Here is a 16049-nt window from a genome sequence, read left to right on the forward strand (position 1 = left end):
TCATGGGTTTAAATCCAGTTGTGGTGGGTCATGGCCAGAAAGGTATTCATCTCTTAAATCTCCCCAGTCACCTATATAAAAGGAGAGTCTAGCAAGCACATCTCCGCCCCACTCTGTCCGGCAGTGCCTCCGGCACAACCATGATCATGCTGGGACCGACCACTAGGATGCCTTTTCTCCGCAGTCTAGCTGGAGTGACTGGAGTGACTATAAGAGGCTCATCTATCTGCGGGGCTGGATGAGGTCATTTCCATGTTTATACCCATGGTGCACCTGGGCAGCAGTTGGGCCTTGGGCCCCAGAGCTGTCAGTTCAGTGCCCTCTGCAAATACTAAAATGACTTCACTTATTAATTTATTTCTTCAAAAGTACACAGTGTTCACCGACCGCAAAGCCCACTCTTGATCTGCTTCCTGACACACAAGGCTCAAGTCAACCAGGCCAACGGCCACATCTTGTTAAATCTTACCTAGCAGGCGACACTCAATGGAACAGTGCTAAAGAGATCCAGGATGGGAAAGACGATTGTCTACTCCATGCCCTACTTCCAAATGCAATGTATAATGAGCAACTGTGCAAAACTATAACCTTCAATTGTTGGAACGTCTCTGTACTTTTGTTTTTCAAAGGCAGAATGTTTTCTGGCATGTTGCTACCTGAAGAAAAAAAATACTCCCTTAATTTCTACATGTGCGTGCATATCACGCTGATACATCTCATTTCTTGTCGTAGTGCCTGCTCTCCCAGGACCAACAAAGAATTTATGCATGTAATGCATTTATCAGCTCGTGTGTGTGTGTGTGTGTGTACATATATATATCCTATGTGCCAGTGTCAAGAATATCTTCTATATTAACAGAAAACAAGCAACCTCTTGGGTGTTTCTCCACCATGAAATTAACTTTGCATCTTGTGCACCAAGTGAGTGAAAAGTGATTAACAGGTCCCTGTGCTTTACACAGAACTAAGTACTCATTTATACCGGAAAAGGAGTTGCACTAAGCATTTTATGTTGCATAGCTTCTGAAATTGCTCCCCTCCCTTATTCTTTTCTAAGGAAGGTCTCTATTATCCCAGGGCCATGTAGACAGTAGAGGGAAAATGGCTCCTAAGTTTCAACTTGCTCTATTTAGGTTGCCTTTTCCTTGCTCCCCCCTCGGAATATTTATCATGCTTGTCATCAAGGACAGCTTCTGAGCACCCAGCAGTGCCAAGCGTGGTACCAGCTGTGTGTGTTTGGCAGTCCTCACCTCCACTGCTGTCCACAGGCTACAATTTGGATTTAACCATGGTCATCATTCACACCCTCGTGGCAGCAGCATCTCGGGGTGCTACCAGCCAGATGACAAGCAGCAAGAATGAGGACCAGGCCAGCAGTTGCTATGGGGCAATGTCAGGTGACTGCACCTGGCTAACGTTGCCTTTCTGCTCCAGCCACTTCTCTCCACCCACCTCTCTCATTTGGAAGGCATGTGTGTCTCATTCATGCCATGAGACAATTGCCAGAATGATACAATCTTAGGGGAAGGGATCTCGAAAACATCGAGTTCGACCTGCTCATTTTAAAGATAAGGAAATGGAAGCCCTGAGGGGTTAAGTTCCTTGGCCAAGCTCATGCAGGTGGTAATCGGCACAGCAATGGCTGGCATCAGGTAACTGAACCACTTTCTCATGGTCTTTCCACCATACCCATGGCTTTTCAACATTTGTTAGCACAATCCACAGTACGGAATAAATTTTATATCACGACCCACAATATCTACACGTATATACAGCTAACACAAAAGTCTCACAAAACAATACCTATCTTTACTATAGGAGATATACGTTGGTATTTTCTATTATATATTCATTTTAAAAGAGTCTGGAGATTGCTTGGCAGCATGTACACTAAAATTGGAACAATACAGGGAAGATTAACATGGCCCCTACACAAGGATAACATGCAAATTTTCCCCATATTTTTTTCACATTTACCAAATGTTCCTTTTCTTTCCAGGGATAACATTTATAGGTACACAGTCAAAATAATTTGCATTTTTTCCTAATTAGATACATCTACTGAATGTCTAGGAAGGTGGGGTTGAATTAGATACAGAGAGGGGTCCCTTCCAGCTTGAACCTGTCCCATGCCTGGTCAGGAGCAAGCTTATTGCCTGATCTGTCCTTAATTCTGAAAGGTAGAATGATCTAGCAGAGAGAACACTGGGTCTAGTCCTGGCTCCATTATCTTCCAAGTGTGTGACTTGGGGTGAATTTTCTCTGGGTTCTGCTATCTCAACTGCAAGATCAAGCTGTTGTTAATTGACAGAGTTCTGAGAAGTGAACAAAATAATGCAAATGAATGCAATAAAAGCTCTATTCACAAGACTTGTCCTGGAACAACAATGGTCTTAAATTCTCACATATGGTGTCTCAAAATATTTCTGGATTCTCATCAAAACACCTGCATAATGTATTATGAATAAATTTGGTGGAATAAAGACAAACTAAACCCTGGAACTGACTCATTTTCAAATGCCTTTGCAGGTGTTAGAGAGGAGGGGTTGACCCTAAATCTTGAAGATGTTCAGCCTCAGAAAAGCAGAAGTCATTGAGGTCAAAGATGACCCTATGCTCTTGAAAGGAAAAGGTGATCAGTCGCAAATTGAAAAACACAATCAAGAAAGGTTACTATTAATGAGTATGAAGAGGAAGAATTGAATGACGTGTTGTAAAACGTTCAGATGCAATAGCCAAGCTGAAGGCTGGTGGGACAAGTGAAAAGGAAGAGTTTTAGGTGTACTCAATGCTGCCTCAATTGCTTTTGAAGAAGGCATCTTTCTAGGAGGTGGTTAGGCTTGGGTTCAGTGTATTCCAGCTTTGGACTCACCAAATCCAATAAAAATTTTAAAACCCGATATACAAATTATTTTTGAAAATATTCAAAATGCCTGCGATGACCTTGCCAAGCGTGACAGTTAGAAGGATCCTTGACAGCTGAGAACATCAGACAAAGCCGTTCAGAAGCTGGCTGTGATGCTCTGCTTGGAGATATGGCTAGGGTAGAAAAAAGCATCACCGGCACTACTAGGGTACTAAGGGCTGCTTCCTGGCTGCTACTGCTGTGTGAAACAGAGCAGGAGCTGGAACAGAGATCCTGAAGAGGAGGAGGACCTTGGCGTGGGCAGAGTGGGTGGAGGTGATGTGGAGGCGGCATGTTCTCATTCCTGAAATAGTGCATTATCACTCTTAGTGAACTGTGACAGGAAGCTCAGAACGGTGCTTCTCACCAATAACCCCGAGAAATCACTTGAAAAAAAAGACCAAAGAAAAGGTTATGGGTTTCAGTTGGGGGTTTCAGTTGACGAAGTGCATGATGGCTTACGGCTGTCACTGTGCACGCCCACCGATAACATGTTTTGTGTTTTTGAATAAAAAGACATTTGTATGTTCTTTAAAAAAAAAAAAAAAAAGCCAGCTATGCTTACAAAATTTATTCCACAACCCACCAAATAGAGCATTTGAAATCAGCACACCCGCGATGGGGAAGGGTGAGCCTTGAGCGTGGGCGATGCTCCCTCTTTCCCCACAGGCTCACCTCCAGCCTTGTCTCACCTTCTCCTCCAACACCCTATTGCACCCCTCATTCCAGAGTGTTTCCAGTGCCCTCTGGAACCCCTGCTCCTCGGTGAGAAACTCCCCCTTGACTTTAGCCTGGGGGTGAGGAACATTCCTTTCTCTTCCTGTTTCCTTTGGAGCCTGGCTCTCTCACCCATGCACTGCCCATCCCACTCCACTCCTCCCAGACTCCCAGGGACTGGAGACGGAGGATCTGTGTCCTCCTTACCCCTCAGAGACACCATTACTCTTCTGTCTTCACGTAAACCCCTCCTTCTCTCCTCACGTCACCTGTTTACCCACTACTATCCCCAAACCTCCCACTGGCATCTTGGTGGCTCACCACCTTCTTTTCTATCCTAGAGCTTACCATCAACGCGGGCACTTTAAAATCCATGTGGACAACACATCCAGTGTGCTGCCCCCTTTCATTCCCTCCCTCCCCTGGTTACAAATTTGACTTTGGAATCACCTAGCATTGTCCCACCTAAAGTATCCTCCATCTTCCATCCCCCATTCTGTCCATTTTTCCCCATTCTCTCAGCTCCCTTGTGGTTTGGCTTCCTTCCCCTTCCAGCCTAGACTCTAGGGTCCAGTGCTTCAACCACTCTTTTGACAATACTCTAAACCAGGGGTCACAAATTTATTTCAAAATGCACAACCAACAGTGAAACAAGGAAAATAATCAGGCACATATCTCTGACATTCACTCATTCATTCATTCATAAATTACATACATTTTACTATTAAATCAACATTTTCTTCCATTTTAAAACATACCACAAAAATATAAGGGCATAAACAGCCAGTATAGTAAAAGCTTCAGTATTCTCTGCCCATTCCTAGTGGATCATCTCACACAACCCCTGGAGGAAAGCACACCCCAGTCTGAGAACCACAGCCCTAATCCCCATGCCCTCCACTCTCTCTTCCCTCTGTCGCAGCCGCCCTGAGAAACCAGCCCTGAACCCATCTAGCCACGGGCGTCCCGTTCTCTGCCAGGTGGCTGCATGACGCTGGGGCACCGGCTGGGTCCCAGGGAGCCTCTGTGGACTTACCCTTCTGCTCAAGGCAATGTCACTGAAAGCCTCAAGAGGTAAAGTCAAGCGTATTGGCAAGAAAACTTCCTTTCCCTCGGTACCACCAGCACCGAGTGCCTGGCACCTGCCCGCGATCCCCAGTGTTTGCTGCACTGCACTGTGCACACAGGTGGCATTTCCATCACTCTGGCAACATGGTTGTAAAGGCATGAAGAGCACACAGAGAAAAGCCCAACAGGTCATGGGTTCCAGCTGGGCACAGGCTTGGTTCTGAAGCTGTATGAGGGTCACTTGCCCCCAAAGCACCGGTCTGCCCACCATGACCCAACAATAGACCAGGCCTTCAGAAGCCAGACACACCACAGCTGAGCGAGCTCTAATTAGGCCACGTGTGACTGAAGCAGTTTGACTAAAGCCTATCTCACACCTTGACTCTTCCAGGGGGTTGCTATGGAGGCAGGAACTAGGGCCCCTCCAGACAATCTCTTTACCCACATGCTTGGAGCAGCCTGGGCTCAGGGCACCTCCATTTCCTTCAGAGGACCCCTCACAGAAGGATTCCTAGGCTATCACACGGAAGATGTGGGCAAGAAAGGGACAAATCTTAAAGGAGCAATACCAATGGGGACTGAAGCACTGCTGTCAGAATAAGCACTTAGGAGAGGTGATGTTGAGAGCCAAGGAGATGTGCTGGTGGGCAAACTTGCCTCTTTGGCCAGGAAGGAATCTTTTGCACTCTCTTCCCCTCCCCCACCCCCTTCTCACCACCTGGAGACGCATCCCCGGGTAAGCAGTGTCTGTAGAAGGACACATGACAGCCACAGCACTTTCTCAGGAAGGTAAAGATGACTCAGAAAAAATACCCTCACCTCCTGTCAGTTCCTTTATCTTCTCTTTCTCCCCTTCCCAGTCCAGCGATTCATAACCAGTGGTCCATGGACATGACCCCTGCATCAGAGTCATTACAGGCCTATTTAAAATGCAGATTCCTGGGCCTCGGACAGATTAACTCAGAAACTTTGAAACTGGAGTCAGGAAATCTGCATTTAAACATTGTTTTGCCTGTTCAAGTTCGGGAACTGCTGAAAAACAGTCACTTCTCCTCTGTTCTTCCCAACTACACCTTGTTAATCCACAGCCACTCTCCACCTCACCACCATTCCCTTCTGCCCCTCCACTCCTCAGGCATTCACAGTGAAGCCAACTGGGACTCAGATGGAAGGACCTGGGCAGGAATGAGACCCCTTGTGCGCTCACCTTCCTGTGCTGACCATGAGAGCCTCCCTTACTGCGCTTTATTTTCATCGACGGCATCTCCTCACAGGGTTCCTAGAGGCCCCACTTAAATTAACCTGGTCTACTTGTCCCAAATGAATACTGGGCAAGCTGGGGACTCAGTACACTGAACTAAAATAACGTCACCAGGAGGAAACCGAGTAGATCAGGGAGCTGAAATTTGGCCTAATGTTGATCAATTTTTGGCCCAAACCACCATCTACTAATAGGTCTCTGGTAATAGGCTTGCAAAGATGGAAATGTTAATCAATGCTAAACAAGAGTTACAAATAATAAAGACATGTGCCATCTACTCACCTCCAGGGGATGGGGTGTGAACTTGAGATGACTATGACCACGAAGCGCTTGAAACCCAGAGAAAATTCTCTGAACCATTCTTTCGCTCACAGAATTTCCGTGGCACCAGTCCCCATGCAGCTCTGACAAGTGAGCTATTTTCGTATGTGAACAAGTAGAGTTATTGTTATCTGTGCTCTGAATCAAGGATAAAAAGGTGAGGTGAGAGGGAGAGAGAGGGTGTGAAAGAGAAGACATGGAGGTGAGACGCAGAAATACAGAAACGCAGGAAGGATGTCAGAAACCAAAAGAAAAGGAGCCAGGTGTTCCTCGCAGAGAGGAAGGAGCCAGCTAGGCAGTTTGAGGCTCCAAAGCACCAGGTGATTCCTCAGCAACCACAGGAACAGTCTCTCCTTCTGGGCTCACAGGATTCTGGAGCAGCTGAGGATGACATATGCAACGGGCTTTGTAAACGGCAAAGTGCTACCTATTCAGGGTGCTGGCTCCCTTTGTGTGACCAAGGAGCTACTGCCCCTTTCCAACAGCCCTGCCCAAAGACTTGGGACACCACAGACCAAAAGGAAGCTTAACCAGCTAACATTCTTCCATTGGGAGATGCTGGTCTTACTATTCTGGCACCAGATTACCTAGGGACGGTAATGAGGGTGCTATTTTAGCAAGAAACTGAAAACTGAGAAGAAAATATGCCCTCAGAACATGCTGAATACCTATTGTAACACGCCACCCCACCAAGAGTCCATGTTCTACCTATGTTTTAATGTATTTATTTCTTCTGAGACCAGCCGGGCTTGAGCCACAGCTTCCTGCATTCTGCCTCGTCAGCATGAAAAGATTCGCTGCCGTAGGCCCCTTCAGCTCCCTCTGGGGCTCTCCTTCTCCTCGGAGGCTGACTAAGATGAGAAGCTTACCCCACAAGGTAATGAAGAGACAGTTTTCAGTTCTGACTCACCCCTTGGGCTTCCTGAGTCAGCTAATGAGGCAGCTTTGCCGTGTGGTGTGCTTGCCACCAAGACCTGACCACTAGAGGGAGCCAGAGAGCAACAAGGGCCCAACTCTTCCCCGGAAAGAGCCAAATCCCCGGCACACCTACTCCCTCCTCCAGCCCAGAAACAGTGAGGCTTCATATCATTTGTGGATCCACTAAAACAAACATGTCACCTTTATTGCACAGTTCCTTGGTCAACTCTTATTTTCCTCTTTCTCAAGTTTGGGTGGAAAACAAAACAATTAATTTAAAAAGCAGCACATGAGAACCTAAACATTATTTATGTCTCTAATTATCTCATTCTAGTGGGTATTTCAGTCCCTGTCTGGTCAGGACATTAATTATCTTCATAACTACAGCAAAAGTTAAATAACAAGCACCCACGGCTACGGCACTACTGTAATGTGCAAGCTTAAATGAACTTATAAATTTTATTAATGGATGCTTTATACAACTCCATATATTATAAATCAAACAAGAAACCTATTTCTATCTTTTAAGGGTACGGTGAAAAAGCTTTAACATTATTGAGGGTAATTTTTATTAAGTTTAAAACTCCCTTTTTTTTTTTCAGTAATGAGACTGTTACGAGGATAATTTAATCTAGTTTGTCATGAGGCACCCCAGCTTCTTAAATAAGTTAATAAATGACTGTGCATTAATCAAAGTGACAAAGCTATGAGGAGCTGGGGATGGGAGACAATTCTGGTGATAGTATTAATTAGTATTTAATTAGAAACTTAGGGCCCATAAATTTAAAAAAAAATCATGGTAGAGACATTTATGCAAATTGCTTGGAGCCTGCAGTGGAGTTAGCTTTGCTTTAAAGAAACATGATTTTTTTTCCTAGCACGCTGTACACAGCAGCACTGTGGCCACATCACATGGCTTAAACGAGCTCTTCTTTTGTTTCCAATTTGTTCCAATTACAGGCCTGTAAATTCAAATCATTCTTTTGACTGTGTTGATTGAAATGTAGCGTTTCCACAATTTCTACTGGGAGTTCTTTTTTTTTTAATAAAAAGAGAGAAATGTTTTAGAGAAATAAGGAGTTTCAGATTTTTTTTTCTGCTGTTTTAATTAAGATGTGTGTCACTATTTTCTAAGAACAATTGTGGATTCCATTTGATACACAAACAATGCCTCCTTTTTAATCCTGGTGAGCTGCAACTGGGTTTTGTTATGTGATATTATATTGGAGACTGCATGGACTCAACTACCATCATTTTTATTAGAATCATGGCACTCCTCCCTTTTCTCTCAATCACACGCTTCGATAGTGGGCAATTTCTGATGGTCCCAAAAAGATAGTAACCATTTGGTTCTGAACGTCACTGCTTTCCTAAGGTACACATCCTCTTTTTCAGACTTTATTATTTGTTGCATTTATTCAACAAAGGCTATCCACAGTAAAAATGCTTTTTCTATTCAACAGTCTATTTCTGTCATGGTTCATTTATGTGTGAGCATGACAGACTGAAACCCGTATTATCCACAGCTGACAAGTGTCAGGCCGACAGTTCAATCAGCCCTTCCTTAAGATGATGCCCAGGGCCCTGTGTTTGAAGTAGGACAATAAAGCAGGCAACACAATCAGGGTCAAACTGATCCAATCCCTGTATATAAAGGGGATTCTGCCTAATAACACAGTGCGATTTTTTTCCCCTCTCCAAACACATTAGTCCTTAAACAGTGACTTGGCCCTTAAGAAAATCTGTGACTGACATGAAAATGCTGAAGTTTTAACATGGCTGGTTTATCCATAACCTCATGGGGCTGCTGCTTTGTGCAGACTGGTTTTGTCAAAGTCAGAAAAATAATGTATTCAGTGTCTGATCATTTTTAGGGAGTTATTTGAATGGGATTTTAAGTCAGACATCCTGATGTTGACAAAGGGATCATTTTCTTGTCCTTTTGTTTTACATTTGCATCGGCTGATAAAATTAAATCTCTGAAATGCATACAAAAGTGAGCTCCCTTCAGCAACACTCCACCAGAGTTTCTTGGAAGGAAGCAGGGTTTCTTGGTGTTTCTTGATATTAGGTCTCTCTAGAATACAGACTAGAATGCGAACATATCTTCAAAATTAGTGCTCCCTCAGCTTGGGCAACACTTCAACTCAAACGTGTATGAAAGCATTTCACTGCAAATCCTACCAACCAACAGCAGAACCAAAGTTGATCAAATGCTAATAGTCTGCAGTGGGCTCCTTGGAGGGACCAGGAGACTGTTATCTTTGCTCTTCTTCAGACTTCAAACCACCGCCGATGATGGCAGGCATGGAAGTCCTGCTCACCTATTTGATAGGTGCCTTTCATAAGGAGGAAGCTAAAGACCCTCTGAAAGCTTCATGAAACTTTCGTCCCAGAAGGTACCACAGAGAACATCAAATGCAACCTCCAGGCTTTATGGATGAGGGAGGCTCAGAGACATTTGTGACTGCCAGTGTCAAGGAGCTTGCAAACGGCAATGGAAGGGCAAAATTAACGACAATAACAGGATCCTCTGCACTTTGCTTCTCTTTATCTGTCATTACTGGGCAGACCCAAGTTAGTGCAGGAGGGTCTGCCGAAAAGCAGAATTCCAAAATCAGAGAGTGAGTAATGGTGCCTGGGGCTACCAAACAAGACCTCATATCGATTCCCTTCTTGGACAGTTCTGGAAGTTCTAAGTAATATATTCTTTGTGTGCTTGTTATTCTCCATTTACACTGTCCTGTCCCAGTCCATCCATGCTGCCCCGCTCTGGCCCTGCAGACCACATCACCTAGGCTCTCTTGGTGGCTAGAGACCAGGCGGAGGCGCTGACAACAGTCAGTCAAAGGGTGGGAGGAGGCCAGAGTGTGCCTTCCTTCCTCACGCCCCGCTTGATTCCCCATCTCTGAAGAAACGGACCCCTCCAGCACCCCTGCTTCCACCAAGCCCCTCCTCCAGCGCTCCAGCTGTCAAGGGTCCAGACCTGTTGGTTTTCTTCTCTTTGCCCTTTAGTCCTAGGGGCTAAGAGTTTGCCACTGTGGCTAATCTCTTGGTATCTCCACGTCTCCCGTTTGTTCATCTAATGCTGCCCACTTCTGAACACAGCCCTTTAAAAAGTCACCATTGGAACCATCTCAGGCGAATTCTGTTTTCTCCTGGGACCCTGACGGATAGGTTGGATTCCTTAGCTTCCACCTGGGCTTCCTACTTCTAGTCCAGTAGTTCTTAACATATTTTGTAACCTCATAGAGAATCTCATGAAAGATAAGAGCGCTCTCCCCAGAAAAAATTCACTTACACATATATGCTCAAAATTTTGTGTGCAGTTGTAAAGTATTCCCAGACTCCTTAAAGGCTATCTACAAATCTTCTAGGCAGTCCACAGAAACTCCAATCCATTCTCTCCACCTCTGGTAAGTGAACCTTCCTAAAATACCCATTTCTTCCATTTGATCATACTCACGTTCTCCTCAAAAACCTCTAGTGGTATCCTACTAACCACCATAAAGCATGAAGTCCAGAATCCTCAGCAAAGCACTCCAGGCTCAGGCCGACAAGCTAGCAGCGTGCTTGAGCCACTTCTTACCAGCTCACAAGAGACAGAGATGGTTATATTCTCAAAGCCAGTTGTTAAACGCAGCATTATTCAAAATGAGATTACATAAGCTTACAATTAAATGTCTTTATTAAAAGCAAAGGTAATAAAAATAAATACTCAAAATGTGTTGCTTTCTAATTATCTTACTACTATCTATGCTCTTGAAGTTGTCTATCGCATCTGAATGGTGGAAACACTACATAATGATGTACCATTTTGCAACTCTTCCCAACTCTGTGATGGCTTATGGAATATTTACACCACAGAAATTAGCAAACACTTCACATCAGGGCTTGATTTACTATGTTGATTGTCTAGATCAGGGGTTGGCAAACTGTAACACACAGGCCAAATCTGGCCTACAGTCCGTTTTTGTATGATCCACGTGTTTTTACATTTTTAAAGGATTGTTTTTGTTACAATCTTTAATGAAATAATTTATTTGGGCAATGGTAGTTAAAACATTTAGATGAGAAGCTGATAGGGAATTTTACAACTGATGGATCAGACTTATAATACCTAAACTCACCTGTCAATTTCAACATCACTAGAAGTGGAAAAACCAGATGTTACTGTCACCTGATGTGATACAATTTGGAAGTACACAACACCATCTATGACATTCTTGTCCCCAAATAAACCTGCATCGAATAGAACCTCTAGATACATCTGCCAATTTATAGGAAATATATGGAATAAAGAAATATGTTAAACAACACCTCAAGAGTGCAATTGGCTGGGTCCATAATATAAAACATTTTATAGAAAAATTACTTTATTTCTTTAGCCCATAAATAGCAGGTAAAAAATAAGATGGGTAACTGTTAAATGTTTGAAAAAAATTTTACAAGACATAGTCCACCAAATGAAATAGAGGTTCCTTATTTTGATTCTAATTTGGAAAAGAAAACAACTGTTAAAAGTAACCTTTTCACAGCAGAAACTAACACAACACTGTAAATCAACTATACTTCAACAAAAAAATAAAATTTCTTAAAAATAACTTTTTTAAGAAAATTGAGAAAAATTCAATATAGAATTAGTATTGGGTAACTAATAAATTATTATTAATTTTATTAAGCATGATAATGGTATTTCACAACCATTAGAAATACATACAGAAGTATTTGCAGAAGAAATGATAGCCTGTTTTATTTAATAGATTTTTATTGGAGTATAATTGCTTCACAATACTGTGTTAGTTTCTGTTGTACAACAAAGTAAATCAGCCATATGCATACATACATCCCCATATCCCCTCCCTCTTGAGCCTCCCTTCCAGTCTCCCTATCCAACCCCTCTAGGTCGTCGCAAAACACCAAGCTGATCTCCCTGTGCTACGCAGCCGCTTCCCACTAGCTATTTTACATTTGGTAGTGTATATATGTCCATGCCACTCTCTCACTTCGTCCCAGCTTACCCTTCCCCATCCCCGTGTCCTCAAGTCCATTCTCTACGTCTGCGTCTTTATTCCTGTCCTGCCCCTAGGTTCTTCAGAACCTTTATTTTTTTTTTTAGATTCCATATATATGTGTTAGCATACGGTATTTGTTTTTCTCTTTCTGACTTACTTCACTCTGTATGACAGACTCTAGGTCCATCCACCTCACTGCAAATAACTCAATTTCATTTCTTTTCATGGCTGAGTAATATTCCATTATATATATGTGCCACATCTTATTTACCCATTCATCTGTTGATGGACACTTAGGTTGCTTCCATGTCCTGGCTATTGTAAATAGAGCAGCAATGAACATTGTGGTACATGACTCTTTTTGAATTATGGTTTTCTCAGGGTATATGCCCAGTAGTGGGATTGCTGGGTCATATGGTAGTTCTATTTTTAGTTTTTTAAGGAACCTCCACACTGTTTTCCATAGTGGTTGTATCAATTTACATTCCCACCAATAGTGTGTGAGGGTCCCTAAAGGATTGCTTGTTAAAAACTAATTAATTTGGGCTTCCCTGGTGGCGCAGTGGTTGAGAGTCCGCCTGCCGATGCAGGGTACACGGCTTCGTGCCCCGGTCCGGGAAGATCCCACATGCCACGAAGCGGCTGGGCCCGTGAGCCATGGCCGCTGAGCCTGTGCGTCCGGAGCCTGTGCTCCGCAACGGGAGAGGCCACGACAGTGAGAGGCCCGTGTACCGCAAAAAAAAAAAAAAAAAAAGTGACAGTCCTTAAAAAAGAAAAAAAAACGGAAGAAAAAAAACCTAATTAATTCATTTAAAAAAGCAGAGGAGAAGGAAGAGACTGTTTGTGGTCTGCAAAGTGTAAAATATTTACTATCTGGCTCTTGCCTGGAAACCTTTGCCAACCCCTGGTCTGGACCTAAGAAAGTGATGGATAAGATGTTAATAATGCAAATTAAACTTAAAAGTGTATCCTGCCTATAATCATTACACTGTGAATGGCACAGAAAATTGAGGAAATATTCTTCCAGGATTTGAAAGCTACGACCCATCGGCCAAGAAGTCTTTCACATCACACAAGTGAAGTTCCAACATACAGCTTCATTGTTTCACGTTCATCTTATTTGTTAATGTAAACAAAATATCAACACACATTCATGTGGGAACTATACTCGTGAGCCAGTGGCTGAATTTGGATGGTAAGCAAGCATCCCTTGGCAGTCTGATTTTTTAACATCACAATTGAATCAAAGCCATAGGTTAACTACAGACACAAGAGTTCAGAAAAACAAAAAGAAAAAACGAGAAAAAGAAACAATGAGAACAAAAGCCAGGAAAGCATTATCTGAGAATCAAGGGCCTGAAGATCATTCTGTGATAAAGAGTATTGTATGTTTTAGTAGCATGTCTAAGTTGTAGGCTATACGTCATTTACATCAGTAAAATTTATAATAAATTTCTGTACATATATATACATGAGTATTTTCTTCTAGAAAGCCAGTTATTAAACTTTTACCAGCACACCCCCGACCCCACCCCCCCAGAGTCTGACTTATCTGGTCTGGACAATGGCCTTGGCACTGGGATTTTTAAAACTACCCCTAAGTTATTCCGATGCATAGCCAGTATTGAGAATAACTGGCTTAGGGGAACCGGCAGGATCCCCTTAAGATTTTGTTCTCTTTGGTCAGAAAGTCCACTTGAATCTGACCAAGGAGGCACTGGGAGTGAGCATGAGGGGGATGTTCTGGGGTGAGGAGGGTGGGAGGTTCCTCCAGGAACTGGACACACATCACTGGGCTGACTTGTTTTCCAATTCCTCAGAACAAAATCGTCCTGGAGCAGCATACTCACAGTCTCCTAGACATGCCACTATTACTTCCTCTCCCGAAGTTATTCTCACTATAATTCTACCAAAGGTCCCCTATCCTCCCTTGTCTCCACCTTAATCTTACCATCCCGCACATGCCAGCTTAGATATCCTCTCTCCTCTCAGAACTTCCCCAGGTGTGACAGACTTGTTCATTTCCCACTCCAGAATCCACTCACTCCTTACTAACAAAACCCCGATTTATTAGGGACAGCGCTGTGTCCAGTTAAATAGTGTTTCCAGGCCTCCCTTGTAGCCAAAGTGGCCAGCGTGACACAGTTTAGCTAATGAGACCTAAGCTGAAGCCTGACAAGCGTTGAGGGCAGAGTTTGTGCTCTCTTGAGAGAACTGCTGGACTCAGCTGGGTCAGACCCCTCCCCTTGTCTTCTCCAGAAGTCATTTTCAGAGTGTGAGGCAACCAGCCATCTGCAAAGGAGGGAAGAGGAGAAAAACAACGGAGCCGCAGCACCAGTCCCTGACTGCTTGCCTTTGGAAGTCTTGCTCTGTGAGAAAAATAATTCCCTAATTGTTCAAGCCCCTCCTAGCTGGATATTCTGGGGTTGCAACCAGACCAAATGCCAGTCCAGCAATCCCACAGTGAGTGCTCCTCCTATGAGTCTGTACAACTACAGATTTGTTCTGCACCACCCATAACAGCAATCTCCAATGTGTAAATGGGCCAGGGCCCAGATATTTAACTATAAATCAGTTGTTTGAAATGTGGATGCACTTTCCCTGTAAGAATGAGCTATCCTAGAAAATCCAGAACAAACGTTTGCAGTAGTATGCCAGCTCCTGGAATAATCAAGGTGATTAGAAACAAGATTCAGGCAGAGTTAGGCTCATAGAGCTTCATAAAGAGGTTAGGTCTCCAACAGTGATTTGTAAATAGGAAGGAAATAGAGAGAAATGATTCCCAAAGATCTGGCTTTTGCCCAGAACTTATTTTTGAGGCAGAAGGATCATGTGTAGGTACAGCAGGAACTTACGTTCATGCTGTTTTGGGTGCATGTGCTTGGATCAGAATGTAAAGGGCATAGAGCATGGAAAGGCCACATCTTAGAAGTGCAAGAGAAAAGAGCCGGTGACAGCTGTACACGGAGCTTAACAGACCACATTAGCAGTAACTATTACATACACGGTTGCGTTCTATTTTTGTATCACATTAACGGATATAATATTGGTAATTGTTCTTAATAGAATCACAGAAATGAGAGATGGAGGTGCTATATGGTATGATGGAATGCTGTTCTTTTACCATTGATCATTGTAATAAGCCTGCTCAGTCATTACTTACAAACCATGCTACAACTCTGCCAATGAGGCAGACCAAAATGAGGCGATAAACAAAATTGGTTTCCTTGCTAAATGCGACACCTAAGTTTTAAGATATTTTGCTGAAGTTTTAAACTGATTGTCAATTAGTCAATGAGCTATGGCAGGCAGTGTATTTCTGGGTAATTAGTGTGTGTCTTAGGGGGGTTATTTGGCATGAGGCTGAGGGCAAAGTAATTTGTATCTCCCAGGAAGTGCGATAATTGCCTCAAGCTGAACTGCTTGGAAAGTGTATTAATTCTATTAGGAAACATTTATGTTATTGTGTATGGCATCCTGTATATTCGTGAAGTGTACTCATAAACCATGAATTATTCATTTTGGGGGCATTATCACATGAGGGTGGCCTTACTGATAACCAGGAAAAGAGGCTGGGTTGTTTGTGCAGTTGGACAACTCATGCTTTGTTGGAAATGATGCATGTTGTGTTTTGAAATTCATCTTGTTAGAAGACCACTGGATCCTAGGAGGCTGAGAGGTCTCTTGAGACAGGTAAGGTCAAAGGTAAGGCAATTTACTTAAACTGGCTTTTCAGGACGCCAGCAGGCCTTCTATTTAGAGCTGGCTGTGCTGCCTGTGGGGAAGCCTTGTGAGAGCTGAGAACTACAGCGATGACAGGCTTCATCTTGGTACTTTTGGACAC

The 16049-nt window shown here is 43.4% G+C and overlaps 1 pseudogene; it reads left to right on the top strand.

The window, feature by feature from the left end:
- The first annotated feature begins 1871 nt into the window (after positions 1–1871).
- On the top strand, positions 1872–1966 carry LOC117203431 (uncharacterized; annotated as a pseudogene).
- The last annotated feature ends 14083 nt before the right edge of the window (positions 1967–16049 follow it).

Source organism: Orcinus orca, chromosome 3, assembly GCF_937001465.1.
Source record: "Orcinus orca chromosome 3, mOrcOrc1.1, whole genome shotgun sequence".
Classification (NCBI taxonomy): Eukaryota; Metazoa; Chordata; class Mammalia; order Artiodactyla; family Delphinidae; genus Orcinus; species Orcinus orca.